Below are 16,428 nucleotides of genomic sequence, written 5' to 3' on the forward strand. Positions count from 1 at the left end.
TTTCTAGTAGGAGATAGTATCAAACAATTAAATACTGTTTTAAAGTATGAAGCCTGTGGTTTTTTGTTTGTTTGTTTTTTGAACCAAATAGCTACTTTGCTTCTTTAGGTATTTCTTAAGACAAGCTTTAAATTCTCATGGCTTATTTGATATTTTAATATCGTAGAAACGGTGATCAAATATTTATGCTGGCTTCCTAATAACTAATTCAAGAATATGTCAGGTTGATTCAGAACTTATTTAGAAATCAAGTTATTGGTAAATTTCTTAAATACAGTTAAACAAATGTATTGGCTTGGAAATTTATTATGCATAAGTTTTAGAATCTCTAGTTACATACACATCAGAGATTCCCTGTTTCTTAGATTTTAAAAACTTTTTATTGGAGTATAACAATCCAAAAAGGGACAGAGATCATAAGTGAAAGCTTGATAAATAATTTAAAATAATGCTTTTCATGTAACTACCTACATCAAGAAAAGAGTATTGCCAGCACCCCCAGAATGTCTCCTCCTTAAAAAAATGCATTTATTAGATTTTTGTTTGGGAGTGAGTTTTGTTGCTGTTGTTTTGTTTTAAATCGTTGCTTATCAAGTGCTCGGTTTCTTTTCAATGCCAGTACCGGAGATTTTTTTCCCCCCTGGGGATTATCTTCAAGAAAATAAAAATAAAATGCTTTGAGCTTTCCCAGGTTGAGGAGGGAACAAAAACAGGCTCGGAATCTTTTCATTTTTCCCTCCCTCTAGCAACAGGCACTCTCCCCCCAGCTTTCCTTATTCCGCATGGAGAGACATAACAAACAAACGATTACATGTTGAAAAACACATCTGAAAACAGAAAGGTCACGTTACTACCGAGTCCTGGGAAACATTAATCTGGTGTTTGGAAAACAGTTGACAGTTGAAGGTTGGGGTTTCTTTCTTTTCTGTTCTTGGAGGAGTTGAGAGGGAGAGAGATCATTCGAATGAGAATTAAGAGGTAGAGATCAATAGTGTGTGGCCTCTTCTGAAATAAATGACGCTGGAGGGGGAGGGGAAGACTACCAACTTTCTAACCCAGGTTTCAAAAAATAAATACATAAAGGAAACTACGGGGACAAAGAATCTGAAATGGCTCGAGTTCGCCCAAGTGGGGAGGTGTGCGAGTGTCTTTCCCTAAAGTCCTGAATGTCAATAGTGAGAAATAATCACGATAACGTCAAGCCCTGAACGCCTGAGGGGAGAGTTTGCTGGACGAAAACCAGTCCCTTTTCTAATAGCAGCGTCTGAGAAGGTGAAAGTTGATTGCCTGACCACTTGCCTCACTGTGGCATTTCTCGAAGCCCGCGCCCCCCCCCTCCTCCCCCGTGTCCCCCAGTCTCCGGCTCTGCGCGGAATTCCTTTCCCTGCCTCGGACGGGGGCCTGGAGCCCACCGCGCCGCAGCCGCAGCGGCTGGGAGGGGGGCCGGGTGTCTAGCACCCTGACATCTGTCTGAGAGTGCCTGGGATCCCCCTCATCTGAATGCGTGATGTAGGGTGAGAGGGAAGATCTGAAGTACATTCCTGGGCCGATAACTGGAAATGTCACCTTGAAAATTATACCGATAAATTGCTAGGGCAGCAAAGAGTGAATCTTTCTTACAGACACCCTTAGATCCGTCTCTAAAACAACGAATCCGAGAGGCGGAGGGGGCCGGCGGTGAGAGCAGGAATCGGGAGGCTGGGGCCAAGCAGCAGTTCTCCTAGGGCTCCCTGTGACCTTGAGAATGCCACTTTGACTTTGATGGGCGCAGCGCTCCCCGGGCACGAAATGAAACCTGATGTGCGCTCTTGCATTCTCTGACGGTTGGGACAAAAATCAGGCCGTCGCGAGCGGTCGGTCCCTAGACTCTCCTTCCCCCAGCGCCCTTGGAGCGTCTGTTCAAGGGCAAGCGCGTATTTGGAGCCAAGGAGACGCTCAGGCAAAGATTCCGGGCAAATATTCCGTCCTGGTGGGGAAATTTCGCGCCCAGCCAGGGCAGTTATCCTGCCCAGGGCCAGGGCCAGGGCGCGGGATCGCTCTGCCCCCCTGTCTCGGCTGACAGTGATTTATGCGCTGGCGACACAGCCGGCCGTAAACCTGGACTGTTAGCCGGTGCTGGGGAGCTGCGGCGGAGTTAACGCAGGACCGCTCAGCCTTTCCCCGGCCTCCCCGCCCCGTGCTCCAGGGCGCCGAGTTTTCCGCTTTTCCTGCTCCACTGGATTCTATTTCAAACCCTTGGTTAACCGAACGCATGTCCACTCTTGGGTCCGTCGGGCCGAGGCTGGTGCGGGTCCTGGCGGCAGCGGGCCGCGCGAGCTCCAGGCGAGCTGCGGGGGGCCACCGCGCGCCTAGGCCCGGGGCGGCGGGGGGAGCGACCCGCCCTAGGGCTCCGCGGGAATCGCCTCGGCGGTTGCGGGAGGGGGACGGGCCGCTTGCCTCGGGAATGAATTATCCTTGGTCATTTATTTTAAGACGTGAACTCCTCCAGAACTCAGCAGCTGCTGTGGCCGTAGCCCCAACTCCAGGCAAGCGGCCAAGCTGCTCTCTATGAAGGATGGAGACTGGTTCCATCCGGTTACAAGTACACTTTTTTTTTTTTCTCTAGCCAGCTGACGGAGCGCTCCCCTCGCCATTCACAACTCTCAGCAGGCTGTCTCACCGAAGCTTTGCGGCGCCCTCCCCAGATGTCGCGAAGCACACGCCTCCTCCGGGCAGGCCTCCGGTGGGATCCACGGGACTCCTAATACGGTCGGTGGGCTCTGACTTGCCCCTTCCCGGTTCCTTTCTCTATGCGGCAGTTCGAAAATCCATTTTGTAATTATTTCCAAACAGAAACAGACGGCTAAGAACGACGGCAAAGAATTTAACTGAAGTCAGGCACCACATTTTTGGAAAGATTGTCCCTTGAGACTGCGAGAGGGAGGGGGGATCCCCCTTTACAGTTCGCGCTATTTCTTCCAACTTTGTGGTCCACTAGCTTCCAGAGAGCGACGCGGACACAGCCCTGAAAGGGGATCGGGCGGAGCGCGCTGCGGCTCCCGGGCTCTCCGGCTCTCCGGCGTGGGGTCCCCGCGCCCCATCTCCACCCCGGCTCCGCAGCGGAAGCCGAGCCGGGAACCTCCGGCCGCCGCGCCCTGCAGCAGAGAGACCCAGAGATGAAAGGATGCGACAGGAGGGCCCGAAGTGCTCCGCGCAGACGGGGTGCGGGGACCCAGCGGGAATTTCGCCGGCTGCGCGACTTTGCCTGGGTTTAGGTCCCGCGTCCCGCCCACACCCCTCCCGCCGCGCACCTGGAGCCGGGGCAGTGCGCGCGGGAGACGGTCGCGGGGACGCTCCATCCCCGCCAACCCCCCGCGGCCAGAGTCTCCAGCCCCGCAGCCTTCCTGCGACGCGGTGGAAGGTGCTAATGAGACGGTCAAAGGTCCGGCGGGCGGGCGCGGCGAAGCTCAGAAGGTCACAGCCCTCCCTGATCCATCAATATTTCTCCAAATACGTTAGAGACGGCGACTGGCTGTTCTCCGTTTTGGAACCTCCGGCGGCGCACCCACGAGGTGACGGGACCGAGGCCGGTGCGGGTCGTGCCAGTCACGTGCCGGGCTCTGTTAAAGTGAAAGGAAGAAAGGCACCGAGGCTTTTTAAAAGAACGCGACGAAACGCTCGCCTAATTTTATGAGAACAGTTACAGTGAAGAAATTACATTTCCAATTTAATAAAGCTGAGTTCTTTTAGTCGTTCGCACAGCTCTTGAGTTGATGACGTTGGATTGTAAAACTTGACTTTGCAGGAGAAAAAAGACTGCTCCCCTATCAAATTATAACGCCAGGGCCACAAATAGTACATTTGGCTTTTAAACACACGCAGTTATTGTTAAACAAAACGTTTTTCACTACCTGGAACATACACAGAACACTAAGCACGGCTGTATTTTAGAAATTATCATGATACATTCCCCTCTATGAAACAGGAATGTACCCCACGTAAACCAAGAAAGAACAACTAACTCTTTGGGTTAAATATTCTTTATTCCTAGATGTGGGTTGGAGAGTAATAAACTGAATATTTGCAAGAAGTCATTAAATATCAAGATTACTATGCTGTATAATTTTTCTAGTAAAACATAACTTACCTTTCTATATCTTGTTATATGAAATTCATTTATAAATTTCACAATTTTATGAAACATAATTCACTTATGTCATTTTTTTTTTTTTTGGTAGCAAAATGGAAGTCTTAGTGTTTAAGCACATATTATAATATCACTTACTTGGATTTATTTTCTATCTTTTAAAAGCCCCTCTCCCAAATGAGATCTTTTTGTTTAAACAGCAAATTATATAAAAAATATTAAATCTGAAGGAATTAGCTATTTGGAAGTCTTTTGACAACTTAGAGATTATATTTGTTGTTTTTTCCCTTTCTAATTTCCATAATTTACGTATTTGAATATATATTTATGTGATCTTCACTGTTGTTTTCCACATAAGTCCTGCATATCAGGCAGGAAAATTAATTTTGAAACTCTTATTTACTTTTAAAATGTTACACATAGTTTGAGGTGAGTAAACTAAATTTAGATTTTTTTGTCACAATGATAGAGCAAATACAACTAGTACTATATTGTTGATATTAAAAGTCAAAACCTTTTAGCCTGTGAAAATCACCTACCTACTTTCTTTTGATTTTTATTTTTTAAAAAGTACGTTGAATTCTTTGGTCAGGCTCTATATAATGCGGCCTCAGTAGCTTTTATCATAAATATTACTATTCAGCTTATAGAACTAGATTTATTCCATTTCAGGAGAACTTTTGAAAAAAACAAGCACAAAAGTGAAAAGACAGTTTCCCTACCTATTCACACTCCAAACTTCCTATCCCCAATGCAGCAGAAATAATCCTTTTATTCCATTAAAATGGTCACTAACCTTATAATGATAAAAGAATGTTTTAATCTCTTACCTGAAGGAGTCTTGTCAGTGCAGCAGGAACTGCAATGGGGACTGTTCTGTGTTGTCCATTACAGTACAGGGCTCTGTACTGTTTTGCCTTTGTGAAGGCTGAAGTAACAATGTATGACTATTGCCTCCTGGGGCCCTTATGAAAAGGAGATAGATAGCTGGCTCAAATAAATGCTATAGACCTTGACCCAGAGATAGAGTGGAGAAAAACAAATGATTTCACATACCCTAAAAAATAACTGAAATGTTATTCTAAAATTTGTTTTTCTTGTGTATGTACATATGAATGTTATATTACATCAATGGATATGGAAGAAATAATTTTTAAAATGTTACGTAAGCCTCTTTTATTTTCAGAGCAGCAAAAATCACCTTATAAGCAAAAATCACCTTATAAGCAACTTCCACTTTTGAAGTCTTTGAAATGTGTATATTTTAATTCATAATGCAACTTTCTCATCCTAAAAAATTTTAGGCTTCTTTCAAGCTGGCATTTAAAATGTTTCTATTGTTTAGTAGGTTATATATGTAAGGTATTTTCTATAGATTCTGTCAAAATAAAGTCATTGTTTGGGATTTAATATTTATTTAGATGTGTATGCATATTTGTTTAAAACTATGACCTCTGAAGAGAGTTTTAATTCTATACAACATAAATGAGTTTTATGTAACAAATATATTTAGCTTCAGCTTGAAAGAACCAAGATTGTATATCAACAATGTATTATTGAAACCTATTAGGATATTGCTAATCTAATATCAGCTTGATTTGAAAACAAAACAATGAAGTTCTTCCAATAACCTCGAGTATACTGTTATATGTGACACACACACACACACACACACACACACACACACACACACATTTTGCTGATTTTAGAATGGAAAATAATCCTCCTGAGAAAGAAATTTGAGGTGGATTACCTAATTATTTTTTTCCAGCCCAAATTTTAAGGTGCTAAAACATAAGCATATGTTTTGCTTTTTAAAATATTTCCAAAAGAAAGTCCCGGAAATTAAAAAGACGATAGAGAAATACTTTATCTAAAAATTATGATCCTTATTCTGCTTGATGAAATCCCCAATCTTTATTCCAGGAGAAGTATGTTTAGCAGTCCTTTACACTTTCAGTTCTCTGAGTAGAAGCATGGAATGGTATCTTGAAAAAGAATAATATATACTCATACCTAGGCATGCACACTCTTTTCAAAAAGAGGGCTAAGGGGCTTCATAATTTTTGGCAGCAGCAGAAGGGAATAGCAGCATCAAAGCCCAAAGCAAGACGAAAGCTAGTTATGGTTTTCAAGCAAAGGAGAAAGGACGTTTCCCAGGGTACCTTTAATTTTATGGGGAGCAGTGGGGTGAGGAGGGTTGGGCTCTCCCTCTGCTATCTGCATTGTCTGTCTACACAGAGCAGTGATAACACCTCCTGCTCCTAATGAGCTATGTAGATATATTTCTAAGCCTATAAAATAGACCCCACCGCTTACTTATGAAATAATTTATAACTTTCATTTCAGTTAGGAAACACGTTGCCCCAACACCATATTGTGATTCTATTTTCAATTACATTCTCCATAACGGTCCTCAAATGGACTGATAATCCATCCTTCATTTAACAACTGTTTTTATCTAAGTGCCAGGCACTATTCTAGGAGCACCAGTGAAGAAAACAAACAACATCTTTTCTCTAGGTAGAGTAAGGGCGATTCTTTCTGCAAGTATGGAAATTAATAATTAGGAAAAAAATAAAATAAATAAAATCATGTAGTTTTCAAGCTATCCACCAGGTGGCAAAGTGCGCAAAACGGAGAGCTTAATATGGACCAAAATTTGGTGCAAAGACTAGCATATTTTTATGAAATTTTCCACCATATTTTGTTTAAAATGTCTCTTTTTTAGCACTACAATTAATAGCTAATGGTCACAAGGCATCTTGTGTTCAGTTTTATAAAGCATTCCTTACGAGGGGCTCATCCCTTCAAGGAAAGAAAAGAGTCAGCTGTGTTCCCCAGGGGCCTGTCTACAAGATCCTAAGCTAATCTTAAAAAATTTTGCTTTTTCCCATTTTTCTCTGTGTCCCAAGGTGTAGGGATTATATAAATCTGCCTAAAGGTCTGAACACTTGGCTTTGCAAGCGGCTCCACAGAGCCTTAAATCAATTGTATTCAAACTCACGCAGATAAGCTCAGGTATCGCAGCGTGATTTGCTCATGTTGTCCAAACCACTAAGTTCTCAGAATAACGTCCACACTGAAAAGTAGAGTCAGACATACCTGCCAGTATATACACACATGCAATCATGCATATATTTTGTTTCCAGACATCCCTTAAGTGCGACCTCTCACTTACATTGAAAGAATACAATTATTAATTCAGACCTCTTCTTTGGAATAGAAGATATTCACAAATAAAATTGAGCCTTTATTCATCTTTAGAGCTCCCAAAGAGACAAAAAAAAAGAGAAATCTTCCCTTCTAAGAAAAATGGCTTATACAGGATGTAGAAATACTTTTAGTGTGGTTTAAATGTAGAGTTTGAGAAGTTTCCTAATTTCTTACGACCACCACCAGGCCCTGCAAGGTATGACCTCTGCCTTCTTCCCTAAACCCACCTCCTCCTATGGTGCCCTCATTCATTCATTCATTCATTCATTCATTCATTCATTCATTCATGCATTCCTCAAGTATTCACTGACTGTTTCTCATTTCAGTGGCTCTTTTAAGGTACTTGGAAGAGAGAAGCAAAGAAAACAGTTTATTCCTTCATGAAGCTTACATTCTTTTTTTTTTAAAAAAAAATGTCTTTATTGATTTCAGAGCAAGGAAGGGAGAGGGAAATATAGAGAGAAACATCAATGATGAGAGAGTCATTGATCGGCCACCTCCTGCACACCCCCCACTGGGGATCGAGCCCACAACCCCAGGTATGTGCCCTGACCGGGAATCAAACCGCAGTCTCCTGGATCCTAGGTCGATGCTCAGCCACTGAGCCACACCGGCCAGGCCATGAAGCTTACATTCTATTGTACATGGACCAACTTTGTTTTTGCCTCATGGACTTTGCATTTGCTGATTCCCTTGCTTTGAAACACTCTTATCCAGATCTTCTCAAAGGTGGATATATTTAGACAGATGAACATATACATATACATATATATCACTATGGCCAGTATATCCAGGACTCACTAGCCTGTGACCCCCAAATAAAGTCAAGTTTATCTCCTCAGAGTGTATTTGTGAAGACTAAATGAATTAAGGAATACAAAGCCCTTAAGAGAGTAAAATAAACGTTATCTACTATTTTAATTTTATTACCATTTTGTCAATTAAATATCTCCACAATCTTTCCAGAGATTTCTGAGACTCAGTTCCTTATGGTGTTGACCAAACTAAAAAATAAGCTCCTCTAGAGGAATCCTAACTTACAAAATCTATTTCCAAGATGCTAAAAGATTATTTCCTGCCAGAGCCAGAGCTCTGCTATGCAGAGTGGTACAAATATCCCTGGTTTAACAGTGTGGTTTTTATCGTGGATGTCAATTGGAAAATAATTTAGAGATGTTTTTGATTGGAACCAAATTTTGACCCTTTGGTGCATTTACATTAAAAATGCTCCCACTGCAAAGTGTTTAAACTTTTATTATTGCATTTATCACATTGTATTACAATCAGGGGTAGGGGTGACCATACTTTCTAGTTGATGCCTGTTGTCTTGAAGTACCATCTGGTTTAGCATTTTAGCACTCTCAAAACTATGCTGGTGTAGACAATAAACTCTATAGTCCCCTAAGTTATGGGGCAGGTGCCTGGCTGGAGAGGCTGAAGAGCACTGGGGTGGTCCTAAGTCGGGTGTGGGCCTTTGTGAGAAATTCTTGAATCTGTCTGATTTGCATTCGGAGAAGGGCTTTGAAGGGAAACTTAGACACTAAAGGCTAAAGGCAGAATCAATGGAGGAAAGTCAAGAGGGCCTCAAAGACTGGCTAGGAAACATTATATTCTTGGACAGCGAAGACTGCAGAAAACAGCACCATTTTGGCTCTTTTAGAGTTTGTAGTTGTAATAAGTATATTAGGGGACAGGATCCTGGTCAAGGAATTTAAGGCAATGGGACATAACCCAGAAGATGCTTTGCGACCCTAAACCTCAGTGAGGTGTGAAGGCACTTATACTGGAGTGACTAAGGACTCTGAGACACATGCAAGTGGGAGGTGAGGGCTAATTTGCATGTCTTAATCAGTGCAAGGTTTAATCTGGTTTGGTAGAATTTTAGTTTTGGGTACTCCAATTATAGAGTCAATTACAGTCTTTTCATTAAAAAGAGAATATTGGTAAGTAGGATGCCTCCTGTCCTGGCAAGAGGACACTTTTCTGAACAGAGAGCTATTGTGAAAGATTCTTCAAATTGAAACATGTTATATTTTATATCGAAGGCATATTATTAAAGGACTTTGAGATTTTTGAATATTTGATTTGAGAACCCTTGTCAATCAATCTGTTCATTAAAAAAATACTTATTTAGACTTTATTATTTGACACTAACTGTGTCAAGTGATCATGACATTATCAAAATACATAGCTATTCCTGTGGTTTATTCTATCATTTTTATACTGAGAACTCTTCCCAAAATGTTATCTTCACTTTTATCTCCACCCTTTGCTCTATGTTACATTTCCAAACTAACTGCTGAGTATCTTCACATGATTGTCCCATCTGTACTTTAAATCTAACTGGCCAAAGGGGAATTCATTCTTTCCCACTCGTATCCTCTCTCTCATCACTTTACTCCCAACCCAAGCAAACTCATCCTATTCTTGTGTTTCCTCTCTCTGTAATAGCAACTTCTTCAGACTATTTGGAGTAATTTTTCACTTTTTCATCTTACATCCAACAGCCAGTATTCTGCCAAGACAGTTTACCTCCAAAATATCTCTCAAATCTCCCCTCTATCATTTCCACTCCCAACAACATGCTCAAGTTCAGATTTCCACCATATTTCACTTGCATAATTACAGTAGCCTCTTCAGTGATTTCCTTATACTACATTCTGTTGCATTTCTACTTCATATTTTAGATTGGCTTTAGAAAGATCTTCCTAAATCACAGGTCAGAAATGACACTTTTCTCCATGAAAGTCTCCAATTGCCTACAAAAATAAAATACCAACTTTCTATTTTAGCATATTCCTGCTCCAACCTATATTTTCCAATCCTTCCTTCCAGTAAATGATTGCTCAGACCTTACCCTTGAATACCAGCAGATTATCCACTGTTCTATGACCCTCACATACATGTTTATGTTCCCATGTCTTTGAGCAGACTGTTTTCCCATCAAGTGATGCCCTGTTGAAGTAACATTCATCCTTCCACACTCGGCTAGTCAGCATTACTTGCTCACGCTTCTATTTCTAAAAAAGATCTTTTAACACATTTTCTCCTGCTGCTCATTAAGGTTAGTAATGTACAAAATGTACTTGGGAGTCTGCCTCTTAATCCCTGTAAGTGATCATGTGACCCTCCAAAATACATCACTTCTCCAGACCTTCCCTACATGGTGGTGGTACATACAAAGCATGATAGAACCATATGTGATTATGGTCGCCTGCCTCCCACTGAGGCCCTTGATGACAGGAAGCAGTTTTATTTTTTGTCTCTTTCACAGCACCTAGTTATTCCCTCCTTGCATAAAATGAGCCATCTTTTAAAAAAATATATGGAATGCTCAGGAATTTGCATGTAATCCTTACACAGGAGCCATGCTAACCTCTATATTATTCCAGTTTTAGTATATGTGCTGCCCAAGCAAGTACAGAATGAGCTACCTTTAAATGCTTATTTGAATATTTAAATGAAAACTTCAATGTAATGTAAAATAATGCCCCAAATTTAGGTCATGTTATAGGTATTGGGGGTCTATCATGAACTTGGTTATATAAGAAATGAGGTTTTCCATAAAGGGTGAGAAAAGCCCAAAATTCATCAGAATGACTTTAGGAGAGCAGACCATGCTTATAATGTGATTGGCTATATTAAGATTTTAAATACATCAATGTAATAATAATTGAAAATATTAGAAACATTCCGAGTCAATGAAAATGGAAACTGGTGAGGGACAGAGCAAATATTGTTCAACTTAATAGTATAAAATAAAGACAAACATGGAAGCAAATATTAGCAATACTTATTAAAAAGTATCTTTAGCTATCAAATTTTAAATATGCAAAATCATCTCTATTGAGACCGAGATGCATTTGTCTCTTTCAGTCTGATATAAAACACAAAGCATTTCATTCAGGCAACTTCCCTTGCTTTGATTTTATAATTATCAGTCAACTTCCTGTAGGCTGCAGAAGAGAATGTATTGATCACATTTGTAAATTATTGCTGTAATGTTTCCTTTAGTTCTGGATTTTAAAAAATCACTGCCATGAAAAATACATTTGCTTGAGTTGTGTTGACAAAACCAGATTTCTGAGGCTAATAACCAGACCCAGAACGAACACAACTTCAACAAGGTAATAAATGCTACCCTAGGAGAGCTGTTCCAGGGCCTCGGAGTTCACCTAATCCAGCACGAGCTTGGCTGCACTCAGTAATTTTTTTCTCTGTCTTATTATTGACAATGGCTATAATCTTTCTTGGATGGCATTTTGGAAAATGCTATGTATTATTTTCTTTGTTCTCAGATTAAGTAAGGGAAGGGGAGAAAAAAATATTTTTTCTATATATGCAGTAAAAGCAAAAATCACCAGAGTGAAATAAAATAAATAACTGAATTCCTTCATAAATACAATTTCCTACATTAGATGTGTAGGGGGGAAAATATGTAATGCAGCACCTTTAATTGCAATCACACTAAAATTCACACACATTGAAAATAGTCTACATAATTTCTCAGAACTTTAGAAATACAATAAACTATCGGGCAGCTTCAGGATTGAAAATGGCATTCGCTTTGGAAGAAACTCACAGCAGGGCTACGTCATGGGTGACAGCTGCGCCGACCTACACACACAGCTACTTTATTTTCCTCCGTTTATTCCTCTCTCAGTAAGAGAAGCGGCCTTGGGAAACTTTTCCAGGCCTCTCCACTCCTCTGAGCCCTCAGGCTGCCTCTAGAGGAGCACAGCAGATGTTCAGGGGAGCCTGGCTCCGGCCGAGGGTCTCTCCCCGGGCTGCATATATTCACGCAGCTTAAAAGGGACAACTACCCCCAAATTGTTTAATATGAAAGCACCCTTTGTTCGTTTTTTTGTTTTGATAAAAATTGGCAAATATACATTATGTTAAGTTTCTACAAAGTAGTCCTCAGATGTCTATCAGATCCTTGTAACCTTCTCTATGTATTCCTTGGAAGAAATCCCTTTTGCCCGAACTCCTTTGGACAGGTTTTTAAATAAGATGATAAACATTGGTTTCTTACAGTTCCACACCAAAGCAAAATTCCATATTGCATTTACTACATAAAAACTAGCCATGATCAGTGATTTTGTTTTGGCTAATCATATCATTGATTATTTTAAAAATAAGTACATGAGCAAGTAAAAAAGGGATATGCTAAGATCAGAACCTTGTAGCTTAATCTGAAACTTGATTATAAAACTAGGTCATGCTAATGGCTCAAAACAGTGTTTTCAAAAGTGAAAAATGATTTCACTTTTAAAGAAAAGCTTCATCTTGATTCTTTAAGAAAAAACAAAACAGAAAAACAGAAAGTAACTTGAGATCCTAAAGTTACTTTAATTTTTAAAATAAATTAGAGAGGAGGGAGTTTGTAAAGATTTTTGTCTTTAGTTTCCTTTAGAAAAACATCAACAACCTAAATATTTCAAAAGTGGTTAACCAGTTGTAAAGAGGCTGAACACAATATGCTAGGTATGTGTGTCCCCCAAACATACGTATTTCTGACTCAGACTTTTAAGCTGTCAATATCTGAGAGACAATGCCATTGACGTGTACCTGGCACTAGTCCTGCCAGTTAATTTTTTCCCTGGAGAGTGGTTTTGGGCGACAGAGTGGCGTCCAGGTTCCCCAGGTTGTTGCACTGACAAACTGCAGTGGTAGTCAAGTCAAGGAGCCTGACAAAATCTCATTAATCATTCTAAATTAAACCCAACCTTCCTGTCCAACCATGCCAAGAAGAAAGCTATTTTTTCCTTTTTAACAAATGAAAATTTCCTCAGCAAAGATTTGGAATCTTTCTCTTGTTGGTCTATAATTCGATTAGACAAAAATAAAATAAAGCAATCCACTTTTCTAAGCCTGCAAACAAAACATTTGTCCAGATATGATTTAACAGATCAACCAAGTGTCTTTTAAAAATAAAACAAATTTTGAATAAAAATACATGGTAAGGTTCTGAGGGGAAACTATACTAGTTAAATTAAGGACACCATTTATCTTTTAATGAATTTATTTTGTCGTACCTAAAATATGTGACACTTAACAACAGTGAAAGAAGAAATAAGAAAAAAGTTCATTATCCATAATAGGTATATTTTATTCCAATCTCTTCTTTCTAGCCATAGGTTTTTGCTTTGTTTTATATAGTAATTGCAATATGAGTATATGTATAATTTAATATCCTTTTTAGTATTTATCAGTTTTTATAATTGTTTTGCCATATTATTTATAAACGGCATGACTCCATAATAATACATCATGAGGATGTATTTTGTTGAACTGCACCAGTGCTTAGCATAGTGTCTGGTATACAGTATGTACTCAAATATGTGTTGGTTATTTGTTACAAAAGACCCAAGTTCTGGGCTTTCCAGGTGTTTCCACCTTTTTTTCTTTAATTAAAACAATGATGTTATTAAGGTGTACATCCTGCCTTTCCTCTATTTTAGACTATTTCTATAGTATGGCTTCCCAAAAAGGACATATTCACTTACAGATGCTTGAAAAGAAGCTGTAGGCAGTGTATTAATAGTGATCTTTAAGACAAAGTTTACTTTAAACACAGGACAACACACTCCAATTAGAATAAACAGGTTATTATTTTAAATGTTAAGACTTCTGAACAAGTTCTGTTATTGAATGCCATATTAATAATATTATCAAAAAAGTAAAATATTAATTTAGAGAAGTAACAAGATCAATGATTTAAATTCTTCAAATTAAAAAATAAATAGTCCTGGCCTGTGTGGCTCAGTTGGTTGGGTGTCATCCCATGCACAGAAAGGTCACTGGTTTGATTCCCAGTCAGGGCACATGCCCAGGTTGTGGGTTTGGTCCCTGGTCCGGGTGCAACCAATCAGTGTTACTCTCACATCAGTGTTTCTCTCTCTCCCCCTCTCTTCAAATCAATAAAAACATATTTAAAAAATAAACAATATTAAAGCAGTAATTTATCCAAATATTTAAAGTTAGAAGTCTTAGAGAGATGAATTTACATCTAGAATAATACATAGATTAAATCTGCATTGATATTTAAAAAAAAATAACTAATGCATACTGATTTGTCACTTTTATACACCTGAAAGATCTGGGTATATATATTTTTTAAATGCAAATAGCAAACCATTTTTCTACATGCTTATGTAGACACTGAACCTAAAGCTAAAATAATTCAATTGGATTTATTGAGAAACTGCTCTTGACCAAGGTCTGTGTTAGGTACTGAGGGAGATATAACAACAAAATTTTCACCTGCAAGAATTAGGCAAGTTGCACTGGAGGGAAAAGCATCTGAGAAGACTGAAGGAAAATTACATTTCAACAGGTACAAGCTTTCCAGATGGGAAAGCAGAACAAATGAGATTAGAGAGGAATTTTAACTGAATGTAATAGGAAAAATCCTGTTGATAAATTTGGAGGACTCTCAAAGTTTTAAAGCATTTTTCCATTTTCCTTTTCTTTTCTTAAAAAAAAATCTGTATCTTAGAAAACATAGGTGTTGATTGTATATAGGATGGATGTACCAGGGGAACGCAGTTGGTATGGTGTGTTGTGAGCTTGGAACAGCGCAGCCTCTAGCAGGGAAGGAAAGTGTAGACAGGCCCGAGGTGCAGTGCACCATAAGTACTCTGGTGGGTTTCAGCAGAGCTCAGATTACACACTGAGGAAGGGAATATTTGGTGAGAGACAATATAAAAGCCATTAGCACTACTGTGATTTTCTAGCCTCAAAGAACTCAGACCCAAGGGGAAAGGGCAGATTCAAAGAGCCTGAGTGTAGATTGGAAAAAACTGTTTTCTTGGGCTGCATCACATGCAAAGCTCAACATCCTTCCTGCAACTCTCCTTCCCTAGTTCTTGGGATACTTTTCTTCTTTGGCCCTTCTCTTTTCAACAAACCCTCTTTTTATGACTTCTTTTTCTCTACCAAAACTTAAAATGCTGTTTCCTAAGTATTTCTGTTTACTCAGCTTATCCCCTAGAAGAGTTGCCTTTTCCCATGCTTCACTTCATATAATGAACTTTCATATATGACCCCAAGCCTACATTTTCTGCACCAATGGTTTTTGAACTCTAGCCTTACTCTCCAGCTGCAGTCCAGCAATGCTCTATTGATACTTCCAAATTCAAAAATTGGGATCACTACCTTTTCCATTTTCTCTCCATTTCTCTATTGGTTGCTTCTCTTAGTACGTACCTTTGATAATAAGACAATCAGATCCTCATGTTAGAAAACTTTGTCTAGAATCACTAAGTCTTATCAATTTCCAGTGTTATTTAAATTTCTTTTTATCCATTCCTCCTCTCTAAATCCTCTGCATTTGCCTAGTTCAGTCCATATACTGAAATCAGACAGGCTGGGAGCAACCTCTTAATAAGATCACAATCTAGGGGACATCTGTAATACTTTCAACAATAAAGATAAATTTTAAAAATAATTAAGCAAATAGAGGAAGAAACCAATCCCTATAGGCAATTAAAAAAATATCACATTCTGATAAAGGACATGTAGAAAATGACAGTATAATTATAATAATAAAGATATTTACAAAGTGCTATCATTCACAAAGAAATAAGCAATTAATACCAGTGATAGTGTGATAGAGACAGTCTTTGATAGCTTTGAGGAAGAAAATGTATTTTGAGTGGGTCTTAGATGATGAGGGGAACTTTAGATGTAGAAGGGAAAGAAGGATATTACAGAAAGAACAGCTTATAGAGGCAGACACACCACACTACATTTGAGGAGATGAGGCTTTACAGAAAAGCTGAGGCCTGATTATGAAGGGCCTTATATGCCATGCTAAGGAGGCTATACTTAACTTAGTAGAGAGAAGGGAGGCACTGAAAGACTTTAAAGGGAGAGCAAGATCCCTACTGTACAGGACAAGGCCCGACAAGCTAGCCCAATAATCGCTGCCCCCCCTGAGTTCCCATGGAAAGAACAAACCAGTCACACTCTGGCCAAGCATAACCCCATTACTCATTGTAAGACATTGTGTTTAAATTGTTCCTTTTGTGTTGCTAAAGGTCCCCCCTTGTTTCCTGTACCAAAAGCTGACAGCCTGACAA

The 16,428-nt window shown here is 39.6% G+C and overlaps 1 long non-coding RNA gene and 1 other non-coding gene across 2 annotated transcripts; both read right to left on the reverse strand.

The window, feature by feature from the left end:
* Nucleotides 1-357: 357 nt before the first annotated feature.
* Nucleotides 358-5,072, reverse strand: LOC107527511 (uncharacterized). Its single transcript, XR_001602273.2, has 2 exons — nt 4,957-5,072; nt 358-3,599 (listed from the first exon to the last, which is right to left on the reverse strand). It is a non-coding gene; the product is annotated as an uncharacterized LOC107527511 (long non-coding RNA).
* A 5,588-nt stretch (nt 5,073-10,660) lies between these two features.
* On the reverse strand, nt 10,661-10,764 carry LOC148093297 (U6 spliceosomal RNA). Its single transcript, XR_015714519.1, has one exon. It is a non-coding gene; the product is annotated as a U6 spliceosomal RNA (small nuclear RNA).
* Nucleotides 10,765-16,428: the final 5,664 nt, after the last annotated feature.

This window comes from Miniopterus natalensis, chromosome 4, assembly GCF_054644295.1.
Source record: "Miniopterus natalensis isolate mMinNat1 chromosome 4, mMinNat1.hap1, whole genome shotgun sequence".
Classification (NCBI taxonomy): Eukaryota; Metazoa; Chordata; class Mammalia; order Chiroptera; family Miniopteridae; genus Miniopterus; species Miniopterus natalensis.